The sequence below is a fragment of the Chaetura pelagica genome, unplaced genomic scaffold (genome assembly GCF_000747805.2).
Source record: "Chaetura pelagica isolate M959 unplaced genomic scaffold, ChaPel_1.0 scaffold346, whole genome shotgun sequence".
Classification (NCBI taxonomy): Eukaryota; Metazoa; Chordata; class Aves; order Apodiformes; family Apodidae; genus Chaetura; species Chaetura pelagica.
Window position 1 is genome coordinate 1,609,302 of NW_009953797.1, and position 17,880 is coordinate 1,627,181.

The window sequence follows — 17,880 nt, forward strand, 5'->3', positions numbered from 1 at the left end:
AGGACTGTTGTGTGGAAACTTTTCAGTATTTGCATAGACATTTAGCAGTAGCTTCACTGAACCCAGAATGATAGAAATGTGTGGCTTTTTAAACTGCAGAATCAGAATAAGTGAGATTCAGAGGACAGACATAAGTGCTTTGCCTGAAAGTAATTTCATTGACGCCCATAACACTGCAGTATTTGTTGTATTATCTCACGTAGATCACTCTGATATGACAATTCTCTAAAGTAAGTTTATATTGTCTGACAGTGCTCAGGATTATTAGATCACTCTGATATGGCAATTCTCTAAAGTTTATATTGTCTGACAGTGCTCAGGATTATGCGTGGTCTCACTATCCCATACTTCCCTCTCTGCTCAGATCTCCTACTTTTCAGATAATTCCCTACTGCTTGTTGAAGACAGACCTTTTTTCCTGCTGCACAACATTGTAGCTCACTGATAGTCATAAATTCTTGACATAGATTCTGTGGTGTCAAACTGTCTCCTCTTCTCTCTTAGACTTTCTTCAGATTATATCTTAAGTCCTAATTTCTCTGTTCTTACCCTACTTCTATCTCATAAGTAAAACAAGCCTCTCAAGTTCCCAGGGTCTTGATGGTCAAATACCTCACATCTACCAGTACTTCATACATGGATACATGTTTTCAGGATCTCTCGCTGGCATGTTACATCTAAATATTTTATTTTTCAATTAAATATATCACTTTAAAAATATTTTTACTGCATTTTCTGAAGAGAAATGCAATAAAATTCAATAGAATAGTTTCAACATAAAAGTCAATCTCAAGTCACCTTTAGATTATTAAAACAAAATATGCTCTTCAGCAGCAGCAACCACTCCTGTTGCCTTCAAACAGAATCCATGGTGTCGTTTTGTCAAGAAGAGTCATAAATAGTATAGAGTGGAAACTGCTCCCTTCTTATTTTTTTGGCTCTACTCCTAAACACCAATACTATGCTTACACATGTGGAAGCAGTCAGTGTTGCTAGCTGAAGGCATGCCCTGTAGAAATTAAACATAGTCCAAGATCTGCGAAATGTGGCTTCTTCCTGCCAGAAGCAAATTTTCATACAAGTCAAAACCTTCTTGGAAAGAACTTATTTCACTGCAAATGCCTATAGCTAGATGTCCTACATGATTTATTTCTATGACTTCAGTTTTATCCTAAAGCCTCAAAAATCAAACCAACAAATAAAATGTGATGACAGAGATCTGTATAGTTTTATTTTTGTTTTGTTGTGCTAAGCTAATATATAGGGAACTAGAAAAGAACAGGACATTTACTGGACATTCAGCCATCATAACTATCACAAATGAAAATTATTCTAAAGTCACTAAACCTTCAGAGCTGAGTCACAAGGAATGAAAGAATAAAGCTACATCTCTTTTATCCAGCTGACCTCAAGAATGGAGAAGAAGAATAACCAAATAATATTCAGCTTTCTAATGACACTCATAAAAGCTAAATATCTCAGATTGAAAACTCTCACCCTGTGATGCTGGTTTGGAGTGACAAATCACATTCTGCACATAAAATTGTCTGCAGCAATACAAGTAAATACCTATAGCCATGAAATCTTTTCAATTCAAATTTAGATGCTTGCTCCAAAATACGTTCAGATGTTTCTTAGGTTTTGATATTCCTAACCAACATTGACCAATATGTCAGCTGACATAAATCAATATGGCCCAACAGACTTCAAAAACCAGTATAGGTGCTTGTGGTACATATTGGTATATACCATCTCCCACAGCATCCTTATAGACAAGTTGATCAAGTATGGGTTTGGTGATCAGGTAGTGAGGTGGATCAGGAACTGGTTGAAAGGAAGGAGTCAGAGAGTTGTAGTCAATGGGGCAGAATCTGGTTGGAGGTGTGTGACTAGTGGAGTCCCTCAGGGGTCGGTACTGGGACCGGTGTTGTTCAACATCTTCATCAATGACCTGGATGAGGGTATAGAATGTACCCTCAGCAGGTTTGCTGATGACACTAAACTGGGAGGAGTGGCTGACACACCAGAAGGCTGTGCTGCCATTCAGAGAGACTTAGACAGGTTGGAGAGTTGGGCGGGGAGAAACATGATGAAATTCAACAAGGGGAAGTGTAGAGTTTTGCGTTTGGGGAAGAACAACACCATGTCCCAGTACAGGTTGGGGGCTGAACTGCTGGAGAGTAGTATAGGTGAAAGAGACCTGGGGGTCCTGGTAGACAGGAGGATGACCATGAGCCAGCAATGTGCCCTTGTGGCCAAGAAGGCCAATGGCATCCTGGGGTGCATTAGAAAGGGTGTGGTTAGTCGATCAAGAGAGGTTCTCCTCTCCCTCTATTCTGCATTGGTGAGGCCGCATCTGGAGTATTGTGTCCAGTTCTGGGCCCCTCAGTTCAAGAAGGACAGGGAAGTGCTTGAAAGAGTCCAGCGCAGAGCTACTAAGATGATTAAGAGAGTGGAACATCTCCCTTATGAGGAAAGGCTGAGGGAGCTGGGTCTCTTTAGCTTGGAGAAAAGGAGACTGAGGGGTGACCTCATCAATGTTTACAAATATGTAAGGGGTGAGTGTCAGGGAGATGGAGTTAGGCTTTTCTCAGTGATGACCAGTGATAGGACAAGGGGTAATGGGTGTAAATTGGAGCATAGGAGGTTCAAGCTGAATATCCAAAAAAAATTTTTACTGTAAGAGTGTCAGAGCACTGGAACAGACTGCCCAGGGAGGTTGTGGAGTCTCCTTCACTGGAGACATTCAAAACCCACCTGGATGCGTTCCTATGTGATGTACTCTAGGTGACCCTGCTCTGGCAGGGGGTTTGGACTAGATGATCTTTCAAGGTCCCTTCCAACCCCTAGGATTCTATGATTCTATGATTGTGTTTCGAATCTGTAAAGAATGTACTGTCTAAGCCTTCTTCAGCTGTTCTATGTAGTAAGTATCTGATAAAGATACATGGAAGGTTCTGGCCAAAATTACTTGCATAATCTACAGATGATGATTAAATATTTATTAAAAAATGGGAAATGTAACACATTATTTATTACTTCACCACTGGTGGACTGACATTTCAATTCCTTCTCCCACTCCTTTTCCCTTGAAAAAATCTAATCTGATTTTGTATCAAGGCCTCAGACATTTTGAATACCCTACGTTTTGCATTCTGCATTAACATAAGGATTCCTAAGAGTAGCTGGGAACATGCCAGTGCAAAAATATAACTATATTCCTTTTATTCAAAAGACAAGAGAGATAAAGGTTTCTCTTTTATGCAGTAGGGGTAGGTACAAGGAGAAGAATGTTTCACTTCAGCATAGAACTCCACAGTGTTCTCTAAGGAGGCACAAACTTTTCAGTCTCTAAAAAGCAAACTATGCAGATAAAGTTGATAAATGGAACATGAGAAAAATCTTTTCCAGAAGGAATTTTTCCTGTGCATCCTTGTGCTTCAGAACGTGTCAGTTGTTCAGAAGTGTGCCAATTTTAACTCCCACTTCTTGCAGACAGAATGTTGTTTACAGGACAGATGTATTTACAGATATGTCTACCAATTTGTGACAGCTGACCTGCCAAGATCAGTGCCTGAGAAACTAATTTCCAGCACTGTTAAACACAATGAGTACTGCTGTTATTTGATAAGGCCATTTGAGTTTAATTCCTTGCAGAAATATGTACCGTCTTCCTACCAGAAGTATGAAGCCAAAATCAGCTGATAGGAGATAAAGGTCTTCTAGATCTGATTATGACAAACAACTGCTTGCAGAATCAGCACTTGCAGGATCTGTTTCAAAAATCAGTGGCCTCTGGAACATGTGTTTAATGGCAGTTTGGGTACTGGGTTTTTTTTCACTTCTCGAACTACTGGGTTATGGGAGTGCAAGTTTTTAACTTTTAACTTTGTTAAAGCTCTTCAACTTAAACCTTTTTCTTAGCTTCTCTTTCTGAAATAGCCATATTGCTGGGAGTCCTACAGTTCTAGTCATACATAGGAATCTCAATCATCCAATAAAGATAAACCAGATGAAACAGCTGTGAAATTTAAAAAAAAAAATAAAAAAAAAAGTAATATTTTGGAAAATTCTGACTCAAGACATGCTTCTGATCTTTATGAATATTTACTAGATTTTCAACTAGAACTGGAAGGAAAAGCTTGGAGAGAGAAAGCAAAAAGTTTGACATTATTTTTAACCTCCACAAGCAATGTACAGCTCCAGCTTGGAGATTTTTAACCTCCACAAGCAATGTACAGCTCCAAACAAACATGCTCAAAACACAGGCAAAGCAGTTCCATAGCTAGACAACCTGGTACTGTCAAATGATGAAGGATGTTATCCAAAGTACTCCACATGAACCTGTTGTTCAGGATTTTGTACTGATATCAGTCAGAAAAAGAAAGCTTGTGTCAATGTAACTTTGGGATTCCTGAGTTGCCATCAGTAAATTAGAAGCCAAATTCTACAAAGGAGTTTCATGACTTGGTTAATCACATTGATGTTGGCTGCCCAACTCTTACTTGAGCAATTGGTTCCCCAGAGGAAACCATATTGAGGTGTCATGGTGAACTCAAATCAGAGGATATCAGAAGCAACTCCACAGGGGGATGAAGATCCTCATCAGCACACTGAGACAGACCATCTTTCTATTGAATGAGTCAAGGTCGCATGCATTGAACCCTAATTTGCAAGATCTAATACCTCCTTTGAAAATGGTCGATGAGATTGAGAGCCTGTGTGCCACTTCTTTTAGGAGATGAAATTGATGATAAACTCAGTTACTTGTTACACATTTGTTTGTCTGTACGGTCTGCATGTTTATGCTGCTTTACCAAAAAACAAACACTTATTCTTTGAATCAGGGACTTGAATTCAGTTTTCCTAACTCTGCTGTGAACACTCACACCACTGGACAAATGTCTGACTCCAGCCCAAGCAAAGATGAAAACTATCCCAAACTACTAGTAAATTCAGCTGAAGACTGACATTAGCAAAAAAGTTGAATATTTAATGTTTATATCACAAAAATGAATGAGGTAATCTACATTATTATGGTTTATGATGCAGTAGTTCCTGTCCAAATAATGCATGGCACTGCTGTTTAAACATTATGTACTTTTCAGGGAAAATGTGATTCCCATAAGAAATAAAACAAGATAATTTTCAGCAGATGTATAGTAATATTTAAAAGGGCTATAATCAGTTCCAAGTATACATCTTCTATTTGACCAAAACCTGAAAACTTTTGTCTGTTGACTCATTTGGAGTTAAGGTTACAGTATCGAAACAAAATTTGGGAACCCCTGCCTTGTAACCTGAAGGGCTTCTAGACAAGAGATGAAAGAGAGAGTGTGAGGGAGGGAGTTCTGCTGTGAGACCGGAACACCTGTATCAACCCAGAGCACAATTTCTGTGAAAATGGAAACTATTCTGTGTATGGAGTTAAATAAATTAATCTATGCCACAGTCTATCACAATCTGATAATACTTATAGATTAAAGTTGAACTGAAATGGTTTTCACTTTGATGACAACTTGTTTCTTAAAACTGATGCCAACACAGTTTTTACTAAATATGATGATGTCCTTGTACCATGGACATGTTTGCATGTTGGGGCCTCTAAGTCCCCTTGCCAGTCCTGCAATATGTGTAAAAAACATTACTGAAACATTTAATATTATAAAAGTAGATTTTAAGCAAACATGAGAGTAAAAAATACCCCCCCCCCCCCCAAAAAAAAAAACAACAAAAAAAAAAACAAAAAAGAAAATGAATCTTTAGAAGAGACAAATGAAATAAAGCAGTGGTCCATAAAGTAAATGGAGAAAACTGGACACGCTTGTGTTGCAGTTCTAAGGAATAAAAAGAACTCAACATAAATAGTAAGTAAAGCAAATGTTAACATTTAAGCCCAGGGTTATTTTTTAAATACAGTAGATCAGTATTTAGGGAATTGGCTGTCATTCAGTATCATTCATAGCAAGGTACTAGTAGGATTCACACACTGGATTATGTGTCATTCATAAAGAACTGACAGGACTGAAACATTATCTTTTTCTGACTAATAAAGCAGTGGTCCATAAAGTAAATGGAGAAAACTGGACACGCTTGTGTTGCAGTTCTAAGGAATAAAAAGAACTCAACATAAATAGTAAGTAAAGCAAATGTTAACATTTAAGCCCAGGGTTATTTTTTAAATACAGTAGATCAGTATTTAGGGAATTGGCTGTCATTCAGTATCATTCATAGCAAGGTACTAGTAGGATTCACACACTGGATTATGTGTCATTCATAAAGAACTGACAGGACTGAAACATTATCTTTTTCTGACTGGAGTTGCCTTGGAGGTACCAAAATATTTTAATTTGAAATACATGATCATAATTAAGAACAATATAAAAGATTTTGAACTGTGTATTTGTATAATCCATAGTTACATGAAATGGAATTAGGAAAATGCAAAGTTATTAATTCTCATACTTGCAAGCAAATCCAGAAACCACTACAATTTATTTCTAGAACAGCCACAGAATTACTAGGAGTATCATAATGTTTCTACTCTGAAGCATAACCTTATAGTCATTATTAGGGATAAAATAATGGACAAGATCACAAGCCAAACTGATTTAAGATATATTTTATAGTCCAGCATTACTAGACCTTGTTTACAGTGAAATACCTGCAAATCATCTACTTCCAGATGTTTATTCTATTGTGATATTCGACATTTGCTTATATTAAAGATGTGTCTTGCTTTTGAACATTGCAGTGGGTTTGGAATACCTACACATCCATAGCGCCATGGAGAACTTCAAGACATATTAAAACTGTTAAGTACAGCATTGTGAACCAAGGCTTAAGTGATAGAGAATATCTCATTCTTTTGGGTCAAAAATGTATCACACCCTGCTCAATGCTCAAAATGCTCAGTTTGCCATTACAGGGCAATCTGCATGGTAGAAGTTCAAAGAGGGGCAGGGAGATCATGAAAAGCTGCTCTCTCCCATTCTTGATACTTCAACAGACAGCATTGTCCATCTCCTGGGACAGTAAGCCCTTTAAAGGCAATGACTTGCCAATATAAAGCAAGATAAAAAATGGCCAAGTAGGGAAGGGCTGCCTCTTCGGGGGCTACTGCACCCCTAGTGTTTGTCAAACAGAACTCTGGTTTTCTGTGCAAGATAGTGAAGCAAAATTTATGTGATTCTTGCTGCATTAACAGGCCTTTAAGAACATAAGATCTTCAGGGAGAAGAATGCAGCTCATTCTAATTTCAGTGTTTTTCAAATTTATGGTGCTATATAAATGATAATCAAACATTTCTAGAGAATTACAGGAAGATACGCGTTAGGCAGCAAGACCTTAAAAAGAACAAACCATTCTGGACAAACCTGACTGCTTTTTCAATAGTGCTGTAGAATTAATAGGTAACTAAAATGAAGAGGACAATATACTTGTATCTAAATTTTAGTTTTGTTTCATATGGGGTTTTGTGAAACCTCACTGAGGACAATTTGAATTAATTTCCTGAATAAGGACAGTATCACATGATTTATACACTAGCTTCTAAGCAACAATAAAGAGTGATGCATCAAGATAGTTCTAAGAAGTTCTAAGGTACTAGTTCTGAGTATTGCTCTAATACTGACTTAGAGCAAGCCAGTATTAAGATCTTATTTACTTAATGTCTTTTTTAATGATTTGGAACAGGAAATAGCAATTTACCAAAATTAAAATGTCTAAGATGCAAAGATATCTCAAAATTGGAAGTGCTGCAAAAATGTCAGACTAGAATAGTGAGAAAAATAAATGGGAGTGGTAAGAACCCAGAAATAATAACATATATATTGCATCACTAGGAGCAAACACTTATGAAAAGCAAAAATGAGAAATAGAGATACTTCAGCTGAAGAAACAAACATGGAAATTAATGTTAAAACAACATGCAGGGTGAAAGTGAGCTGCAAATGCAAACTTGAAATACAGTGCAGCTGCAAAAGTGCCAGTATGATTTTGAACTTGACAGGTCTCATGGCACAGGCTGCACAAAGAGTAGTCACAACACAGCTGAGAAGGACATACAGTCTTAATACTGTGTTTAACATCTGCCTGAACAAGAAGAAAATCAAAGGACAACAGGACAGCTACTACTAGCGTGGAGCAGTTTGCACAAGAATAAAAGATGCAACTGTGAATATTGAAGACAATTATAACAAAGAAAATTAGAAATTAGAATCAAAACTAGATTCTAGACAACAGAACTACTGCTGATGACTTCTAATAATCTACAAAGACCCTTTAACATGAAATACAAAACATTTCCTAAAAATATTTGTTCATTCTCAGTGCACACTGTGAAATGAAAAACAGATAAAAAGGGCAGAGCCTTCTGGGTACTTCAAGACAATGTTCACAGGGTAGGTTTGGCACATCCAGGGTATGAGGAAGTGTATATATGAAGGAAATCAAAGAACAGTCTGACAGCGTGGTAGTTCCTGAACTCACCAGAAACATCAGATGTGAACTGGTGTTTCACATAATGCTAGATCCCAGCCAAAGGTTAAGAGGATACTTTTCCCATATGTGGAAAATATTCAAGTCCTAGAGTGCAAGGTTTAGCCTGTGATGTCATCAGTTTGCCACATCTCAAGTGAGTGGATTCATCACCATCTTTAAGACTAATATGGGACCATATCATCATTCACAAAGGTCAAAGGTATTGGTTTAGTTCATATGATGAACAACATAATTCCTGAATACTTGAAAATCTCAAATATTTTAATCTCCCCATTCCTCACTGCTGAAATTAAGCCATTCCTAGAACTCAGCCAGGGACAAACTATGTAGAGAGTGCACAGAAGCAATTTCAGGTCCCAGGCTACAATCATTTATAATTGTGCTTTAACTTAGCAAATGTACATACCATTGAATTCTGAGAGCTACACCTATATGAAGTTAATTAAGCATGGACATGGAATAGAAAATAAAGCTCAAGAACACTGAAGGATGGATTTGAGTTGGAAAGAACAATTGACCTGAACAGACACATCTAAGGAAACAAGATATACACCACTGCTCTTCTGAGAAGCACAGTGAAATAAATGGCAAATGTCTAGGATTATGGTGCCACATGAAGACTGCCCTTGAAGTAGCATAATGCCCTTCAAACCATGCAAGGAAACTGGCTCACAATAAAGAGAGAAGAGCAGCATTAACTGAGTCACTATCACTGGATAGTCCCGTGAAATTCTTATTTAAGATCTAAGAAAATATAAATCTCTAATTAAGTAAACAAAATGTACTTTGGCAAGAAGCTGCATAGTACAAACAGAACATTTACATAAATTGCTATGAAAATTTCAAAGTAATTCAAAAGGCTCAAACCCTAATGAAAAATGATAAAAATTACATTTAAAAAAAAAAGCAAATTCGTATTAGAAGGATGTTTTTGCCCCGCAAGATCAGTTACTGTATTAAACCACTATCACCCAGAGAGTAATTAGAGTCGAGGGTGCAGAGTCTCTCTCTCTATGTAATTTCCAATAATTTCTACATAATGGATGAGCAAAACCTAGAGTGGAAAAACTACAGCTCCTAACCCAGAATGATGGGGACAGCTCAGGAGGACAAAGGACTACAGAGGCCTTTACTACTGTACTTTAATAGAGGTATTTCAGTGTTAATATTCTTCGTTCTCTAGAAGTCTGTGTAAAAGTATTTATTCAGCTCTGGCTCTACAAATTCTGCTGTTTCCTGCAATCAGCAATTCTGACCTTACCTAGCATAACTCAGCAGTATCTTGCTCCACTATTTTTATGGTTCTTCATTGTTGAGAATATAAAATACTTTGATGTGTGAGCAAGTGGTTCCTTTATGTTTTTCATTAACCAAAACTCAGTTCAGTTAAACGTAACAACCATATTATTAAAAAACAACTATTTTACATATAGTAGAGCTCTGTGACATAAATTAAGATTAGACACATTATGCCTTATAGTACTAATATTAAGGAAGCTAACATATTCCTGTACATGCATTTGTGTATATAGTAGGTATCTGCAATCCTGTGACAGGGGAATTTCATGCAGAATTGAACTACTAGTTTTCTGTAATTCCTACAGCTTTTATTGATATAGTTTAAGAATTCTCATACCTGTTGGGAATCAATCACCAGCATTTACTTTGTATTTTATATTGTATATACATCACATCTATATTTTGTTGTAGGACATAAATTACAAATCTCACCTTTTGCTGAGATGAGACATTGCTCCATTAATTGGCATAATGAGACATTATTTTGCCAGCATGTCAACAAAGGAGCAATGATACCTATTCAGGATTGCTGGGTTTTTGGGTTTTTTTCTATATTATGATAGCTGGTGAGCATCTCTGATCTCTTGGGTAACACAGAGAAACACTTTATGCTCTACTGTGCTAACCCTGAGCAAACAGTGTACACAGCAGCAGATATGCATGAAGTGGAAAAAGAAGCTGACAGGACATGACAAGATAAATGTAGCCTGTTAATATTCATTATCTAAAAGTATAAATAGGCCATCTTCAGCTCTGCTAGAATAAATTGCTCCAATTAATACTAGTCTTTGAAGGAGCAGTGACTGCAACATGCTGATGTTATTAGTGGGGGACACTGCAGCAACATAGGAACTGGAAAAGATGTAGTATTAAATTAAACAATCACAAGAGTGATGAAAACAATATGAACAAGAATATTATCCTCTGATGGCTTCTCTATAAAGTGCAGGCAAGTATTACTCTGTCCCCAAATCTTTGCCTTTCATTTCCCTAACATAAAATCGAAATGCAGGAGAAATGGTGTTGAAAATAAATTGGAACTATTTTCTTCTAGGAAGTCATAGGCTTTTCTCTTGTCAAGCAGGCAGATAAACTTCACCCCTGTCCATCTGCAGTTCTGCTGCACTTCAAGGCTTTAAGATATGAACAACACTATAACATAGCAATGCTGTTGTTGAATCAGATAGCAGTGTCTTCAAAAGCAAAAGATGCACGTGGAGCATTCACAATTCTTCTAAGTATTGGAAAAACTAATTGTGAGTTCCTAAGACACTGGTGAATCAGGCACTTCCAAGGGGCATGGTAAATTACCAGTAGATAGGAGCAACCAGGCCTCCAAGCATTAATTTAAGATTTATAAGTAATCATAAAAGTTAGACCAATCCAAATATAAAGTCCACAAAAAGTCACAAGTGACTGGCTACACCCTATAGCATGAGCTCCTTGCCACTGGGATACCTATTTAAAAGTCTCTTGATTTTCTTCTCCAGTTTTAAAAACTAACAAAATTGCTGCCCAGTAAGAGATGGCAGGTGCTGGACTCCAAGTATACTCTGAATGCTGCTGTTAAGTACTGAAAGCTGGGTAGTTCAAGTGTCACCTCCTGTGGAGAAAACTGAGCCAAATCCACCATTACTCATTATATGCCGGTAAATGTAATCAAATCCATTTCACACAAATAAGAGATTATTTTCAAAGTTTACACCTTCTTTTCTGGTGGGAAATTAATAGCTTTTGAGACCAGGATTACCCTTGTTTTCTATACAAGTGTACTCAGGAGATTGTTTTGTAAACAAAAAAAAGTAATTGAAAAGTTGGATCTAACAGGAAATATAAAGTTATATTGCTTTTACATAGGTTTCTGTCCTGCTCTGTGCAGTGCAGTAACCAAATACCTCTCTGCATTGATGAAGTTCTGAAAATGTTTATACTGGGGAGAGAGAGCAAGACAGGACAGTGTAGCTGGACAGCTGTCAGGACCTGGTCTCATTTCCAGTCATTCTACAAGAGAGCTCTGCACTTAGGTAATTACTTGGCATGCTACAATTGGGTATGCCAAGACATCTTTTTTTTTTTTGCAATTCTTTACTGGGTTGCTTAGAGATTGAGCTGAATGCTTTTGACTTTTCACTACCTGGGCAAGAAACTCATATGTGTGTCTCCAATTCTAACAGTCAAACTTCTTATTTTTTTGGTAGAAAATAATTTTAAAAATAAAAATCTTAGTAAAATTTTAATTTGTAAGGTTTTAATATTCAGTGTCTTCTGACATTTTTCATTAAATTTGTATACATTTGTTATTTTATTTCATTTTCCCACCACCCTTATTATCTAATTACCTCACGATATTTTGGTGGCAGCCTTAATTAGCAAAAAAATGTTGTTCTAGAGGAGAAGACACCCTATTCACATTTTAATTCAAAAGGTGTGAATTTGTAAAGGTAATTCATGAAACAAATTGAAAACCTTAAAACAAAGAGGTGAAGCCTTTGATGGAATGCTGGTAGTTAAAAATGAGATTTAAAATGAGATTTTATCAGCCCTGCTGTGAAGAGAAGTTAATATTTTCTGGTGACATATTCAACAACTCTAAATGTCAGTTTCCCTGCTGAAGTTTTTCAGTTAATTTTGACCAGCTCTTATCAATGCTGGAATCTAGAGCAAATCTGTGGATCATTGAAAATCCTGTAATAAATTAACAAGCTCAGTTTTACTGAATTTCCCCTTATTTTTACAACATGGCTTCATCTTTATCTTTGCTTCTCATAGAATGTGAAACAGAACGGCTTCAAAAACTTGCAGACATTTTTCTCCTCAGAAACAAAGGAAACAATTGAATAAAAACCCATAACGTTGAATTTAGAAATGAATAGTTACCTCTCCAAGACACAGAAGAATTCTAGATAGCATTAAGGAAAATACAAATTTTCTTCTGTGTAATGGTATACATTTAATGGTTTTAATTAACAAGCTATATTGAGAAAGCTTTAAAAATATATTTATCCCTTTGGCTTTGTTACATGCACAGAGCAGATTCTGTAAGGCAAATAAAATAATTTTGCTTACAAAGCCAATTAGCAGAGAATTTACAAGCATTATATCCATATATGTGATCATTTATATAAACTATATGCCAGTTGCTGAGTATTCACAAGGAATGTAACAATACACTTAGCTAATCTTTGATTATTCTTCATAAAGAAACTGTCGTAAACATGGAAAATACTCTTCCATGTTACTATTTACAAACCTTTTTCTTATTAAATTTTTGCCCATCTTTGTTTTTCCCTGCTTCAAAACAACACCAGGGAGAATTCTTAGCTTTTTAAAAAATACTGAAAATCCAGAACTTCTGAGCAGTTTTACACAGTGACAGACAGTGCACATAGGTTATATAAGAAAGATTACAGTAATAAATACTTTTCCCCAGCTACAAACTAACATGTAGCAGCAAAAAGTCCATCACTAGAAAGGATGTGGTAACTGTAACAAAGTAGTCAAAGGTAAAAAATGAAAGCAAGTAAGAAAGACAGCTTGTACTATCTGTAATGCTTAAAGGCTTGCCTTTCAAATTCTTTACCTTAGCTTTAAAAATAAACTCCCATTTCCAAGAAACTTTATGAGAGAGCCATAGATGGGAAGGATTCAATAATTTAGTAAGTTTATGTAATTACCACAAAGCTCATTTAATATTGACCCTGATGCTTTGGTTTATGATGTTCCCAAAGTGTTGAGAAAAGCTTTTAGGCAGGTCAAACCTGACCAGATTAGAACTCAAGACATGATTTATCTGTGGTGCAAACTTCTTAGTGGGAGGAGACAAACTGTGAAGTGCCACATATAACAGCAGAGCCTGCACTGAGGGAAAGGCAGCAGCTCACTGGGAATGGTCAGCTGGCCAGATGTCATTTGCAAACCACCCTAGCTTAAAACATTACAAGGTTTATTCCTGCAGTGTAAAATGGCTCTTGGTCACAGCAGGGTAGGTATCAACAGTAAAAAGCAGAGTATTTGTCTGCAGCATTAGGGCTAAAATGGACAATGCCCTCAGAGAAATATAGATGCAGAAATATGGCAAAGAATTACCACAAACATACCCAAGGAGGAAAAAAATCACACACATTACATGCATTAAATCTCTTCTTTACTGCTTTTACCTGATATATTTTTTGTTGCTATGGTGATGGTTATCCAGCCATTTACACATTTAAAGAAAAAAAAAAAAAAAGTATTCCCTATCATGAAATTCTAAGTGTGAGAAATACCTCCTTAATGTGGATTCATCAGGCACTCATTTTCTTAAGGTCTTCTGAATCCATTTAAGCTTCTCTTTTCCACACATTCTATGACAATGAATTCCAAAACGTAAGTATGTACTTTCTCTTATTAGTAGTAAGCTGGCTACCTGTTCATTTTATTAAGTATCCTCTAGGTTTCTGTTATAATAAAAAATGAATAATTGTTCCCCTTTTGTCCTTTCTTCTCTTTGCTTCACAAACACCTAACCACACTCCACTCTGTCTGCTTCCTGAGCTAAAGAATTATGGTCTCTATAGTCTGTTCACATCTGATATTGCCAATCACCCTTTTTCCTCCTCTGTATCTCTTCTAGTCCTTCCATATATTTTTCAGAGGTAAAAAACACCACAAACCTAAAAAAACCAACAAACCCAAGCCTATTCAAATAATAGAGACTGGCCAAGAAAACAGCCCATGGAAAACTGGTTTTGGAAAACTGACATTCTGATACAGTATTAAACTTTTATTTTAAAATTATCTTAGAAGAGTTGCCTTAAAAGTCTTCAAAACTGCATTTCAGCATGCAGACACAGCTGAGTAAGGAAAGTGGAAAGCAAATGTCACTTGCCAATAGAATCTGAATATATTTAGATCAGATATACTTAGAAAATGAAAAACATTACTATATGCACAGTAAGATGTAGAATTGTTTAATGTTTATTGGAAAAACATTTCATTCAGTAGTAAAAAACTATAACACCCTCAATTGTACTAGGTGGGAACAGTTACATAAGCAAAAGGTGGCATGTATAAAGCATCCTCTCACTAGGCTCAGAATAAAATGGAGAAAAAAATGTACTGTTTCTCATCCTTAACATATTGAAAAGCCTGGGTAGCTGTATGGATTGGGTATCCAAGTCACAGGCCCTGCATCCCAACAGTGACAAGATGCAACACTTCAGGTGGTCCTTCAAAAGGCAGTTCCTGATCAGAGACAGAGCCTCCAGCAAAGGACTTTGCCTTCACCCTGCCAAGTAGCATAGACTTCATAATCTAAGATCATAATAAAACTAGCTGAAATGTTCTCCTTTAGAAATATATCCTTCCCTAACATTCACCCAGGGCTGTCATAAGAATGACATTCCTTCATCTCTTCTTTAGGGAACACATAGCTGACATTAAATATACATATGACATACACATTATATGTTAACAGATATATATGGGTATATGTATGCATGATGATGCCTGTGTAGTTATTCCTTTTGAGAATGTGGCTAAGTTTAAATTGCCTTTTAGTACTAAATCTCACAGGCACTGTGGAGAGTTACAACTTCGAGAAACTAACAGAAAAAAAAATAATCCTCAATATTCTTAACTAGTTTTTATAGTTTTTTAACCTAGTTACTTCTTGTTCTTTTGGGACATATCTATCCACTTATACCAAGTCTCCTGGTCTTGAAGTGGTACCATATCAGTTAGGGGAAAGAACCACAGAATCACCAAGGCTGGAAAAGACATCTCAACATGCTGGAGTCTGCTGTTTGAATGAGTAAATCTGATGTCCATGAGGCATCACGACTTCAGTCTGCAGTAGACTGGCAATATAAAAGAGGCTGCATGTATACACAGAAATTGCAAGAGAACTAAAGCTTATTTGTATAATGGACTGCATATGATTATATCACCAACTATTGGCTAAGGAGTTACACAAAACTAGTGTCTCTTAGGAGACCAGCCATCACATCAAAGACTGACAGTCACCAGCATGTCAGTCCTATCCTCATAACAGCCCACCATTTAAACACAGATTTCTTCACAGACACATTAAATGTCACCCAGTGGATGCTGTGAAAAACACTGACATTACAGCTCATGCAAGATTTCACATTCAATATTCTTCAATAAAACAAACTGACACTCTTCCCATCTATGGCAGATACAGCTCAGAAACTGAAAAACATCTCAATGATGGTGTAAATTACTACAGAAGGCTGGCTATTAACATGTTACAGGCAAATATTTATAACACATTGTTAAGCAAAACAACCAAAAAGCACCTAGTGTTTTTTATTATTTTTAACCCCTTTTTTCCTACACTTGCTCTGAAAATATAATACTGCTGTAAAGGTGATCTGGAAAGCAAAATGTTCTACACTGGAGGAAAACAGATAAACCATCTTTATTTTTTGTTTTAATAGTTTCACTTATCCTATTGAAAACCAGTTGTCAACAGAGGCTCAACATGGAGGAATGGGGGAAGACACATGCAGCAGATGTTCTGAAACCATCCCCTATATAACCAGAAGTTATGCTACATGGAAGCACTTGCAGCTAGGGGTGTTAGTAGCCTCTGCGCTAGATTTCCAAAGGGTAACACCAGACTCATATTTTGACCACATTTCTCATGTAACAAGGCAGTTGCATAAGAAAGAAATTAGGTAAAAAAAGGAAAAAATGAAGGTACATAAATTAGACTGGCTTTCCTGCTCTTCACAGATTTTGTATTTTTAATGTTTTCCATTGAGATATAAAGTTAAATTGAGGTCTGATGTGAGTACAAACCCAGGAACCTCAGCAGATCTGCACTTATTTTGCTAGTTCTAACCTGGGGTCCTAACAAGTTTTGTTGCTTTATAGGAAACACCTTGTATTGCAATACAAACCAAAGGCATTTACTTCTCACTGCCATTACTCCTGCTTCATTACTCCTGACACCCATACTCTGGATCCTGTTAGCTTTCTCCCAAGATACTTGCCCCAATAAAACATGGGCAGGAAACTTCAGCTCAGACTTACATGTCATTACAGCTGTGGAACTGCTTCCCCCAACACTGGCAATAATTTCATTGCTTCATGGATGTCTCACACAACTTTTGTTTTCCCAAGAAAAGGCTCTGGCCAAGCATCTTAATGCTACACTACATTTGAACTGTCTCTGCTAAGGTAGTGATTCTGGTGGCTCCCTCAGTTTAGTGAGGGCCTTAAACTCCACCCTGCCACAGGGGTGGAACTGTGAAGAGGATCAGTGCTTGGTTTTATAGTTAAAGGGTTGGTGGCATTTCCATAACTAGGCCAAATTAAACATGAGGATAGAAGGAAAACTGAGAAGTCTGAAATGGCGGAGAAGAAGCTTTATGTTTGCAAGTACTGAAAGGTCAGCAACATACAATACTGCAGTTCTTGCAGCTGAAGTACCAGAAGAAGGGACAGTTATTTTTCTGTCCCTGTGATTTTGATTACTCCTGGTTTTACCACTACAGTGATACTGGGATCGATACCTTAATGCTACTAGAAGTCATAAGGGCTTTTGGCAGAATCTATAAAATGGAGAGGGAAGAGTTTGTTTGTTCCATTATGCTGATGATACTGAAAAGCAAAGTGTGCCAGCCAGAATCCACCCCACACAACCCCAATCTTTAATTAAGAAAGCCTAGTATTAAGTTGTACTCAATTACAACGTGTAATTTGCCACTGTGCTCCCAAAGCTAGTCCATATGCTTGTGAGGCACTTTTAAAAACTCTCTTTTGGCCACACTATGACATCATACAATGTGCTTGTATTATAATTAAATTTGGCATAATTCCTATACAGAGTGATCAGTGACAGTCTATTGTTCAGGAAGAATTAATCCTCTGAGCCTTCTAATATAATTTTAGTTCCTGGTTTTAAATGAGATTTCAGAGAAGGTAATTCATAATAACCAAAATCCCAAATGCACACTTTATTATAGCCTTCCTTTGTTATACCAGTTCACTAGCTCCTGAATTAGAAAACTGCCAGAGTTGTGATTTACCTATGCTGCACGGGACCACTCCAATGGGAAAGAAACACAGCAG

General features: G+C 36.8%; 1 protein-coding gene across 1 annotated transcript in view; it reads right to left on the reverse strand.

Annotated features, from left to right (window-relative positions):
- GRID1 (glutamate receptor, ionotropic, delta 1) overlaps positions 1–17,880 on the reverse strand; it is a 536,004-nt gene that overhangs the window by 55,456 nt on the left and 462,668 nt on the right. The gene's annotated exons all lie outside the window — the stretch shown is intronic.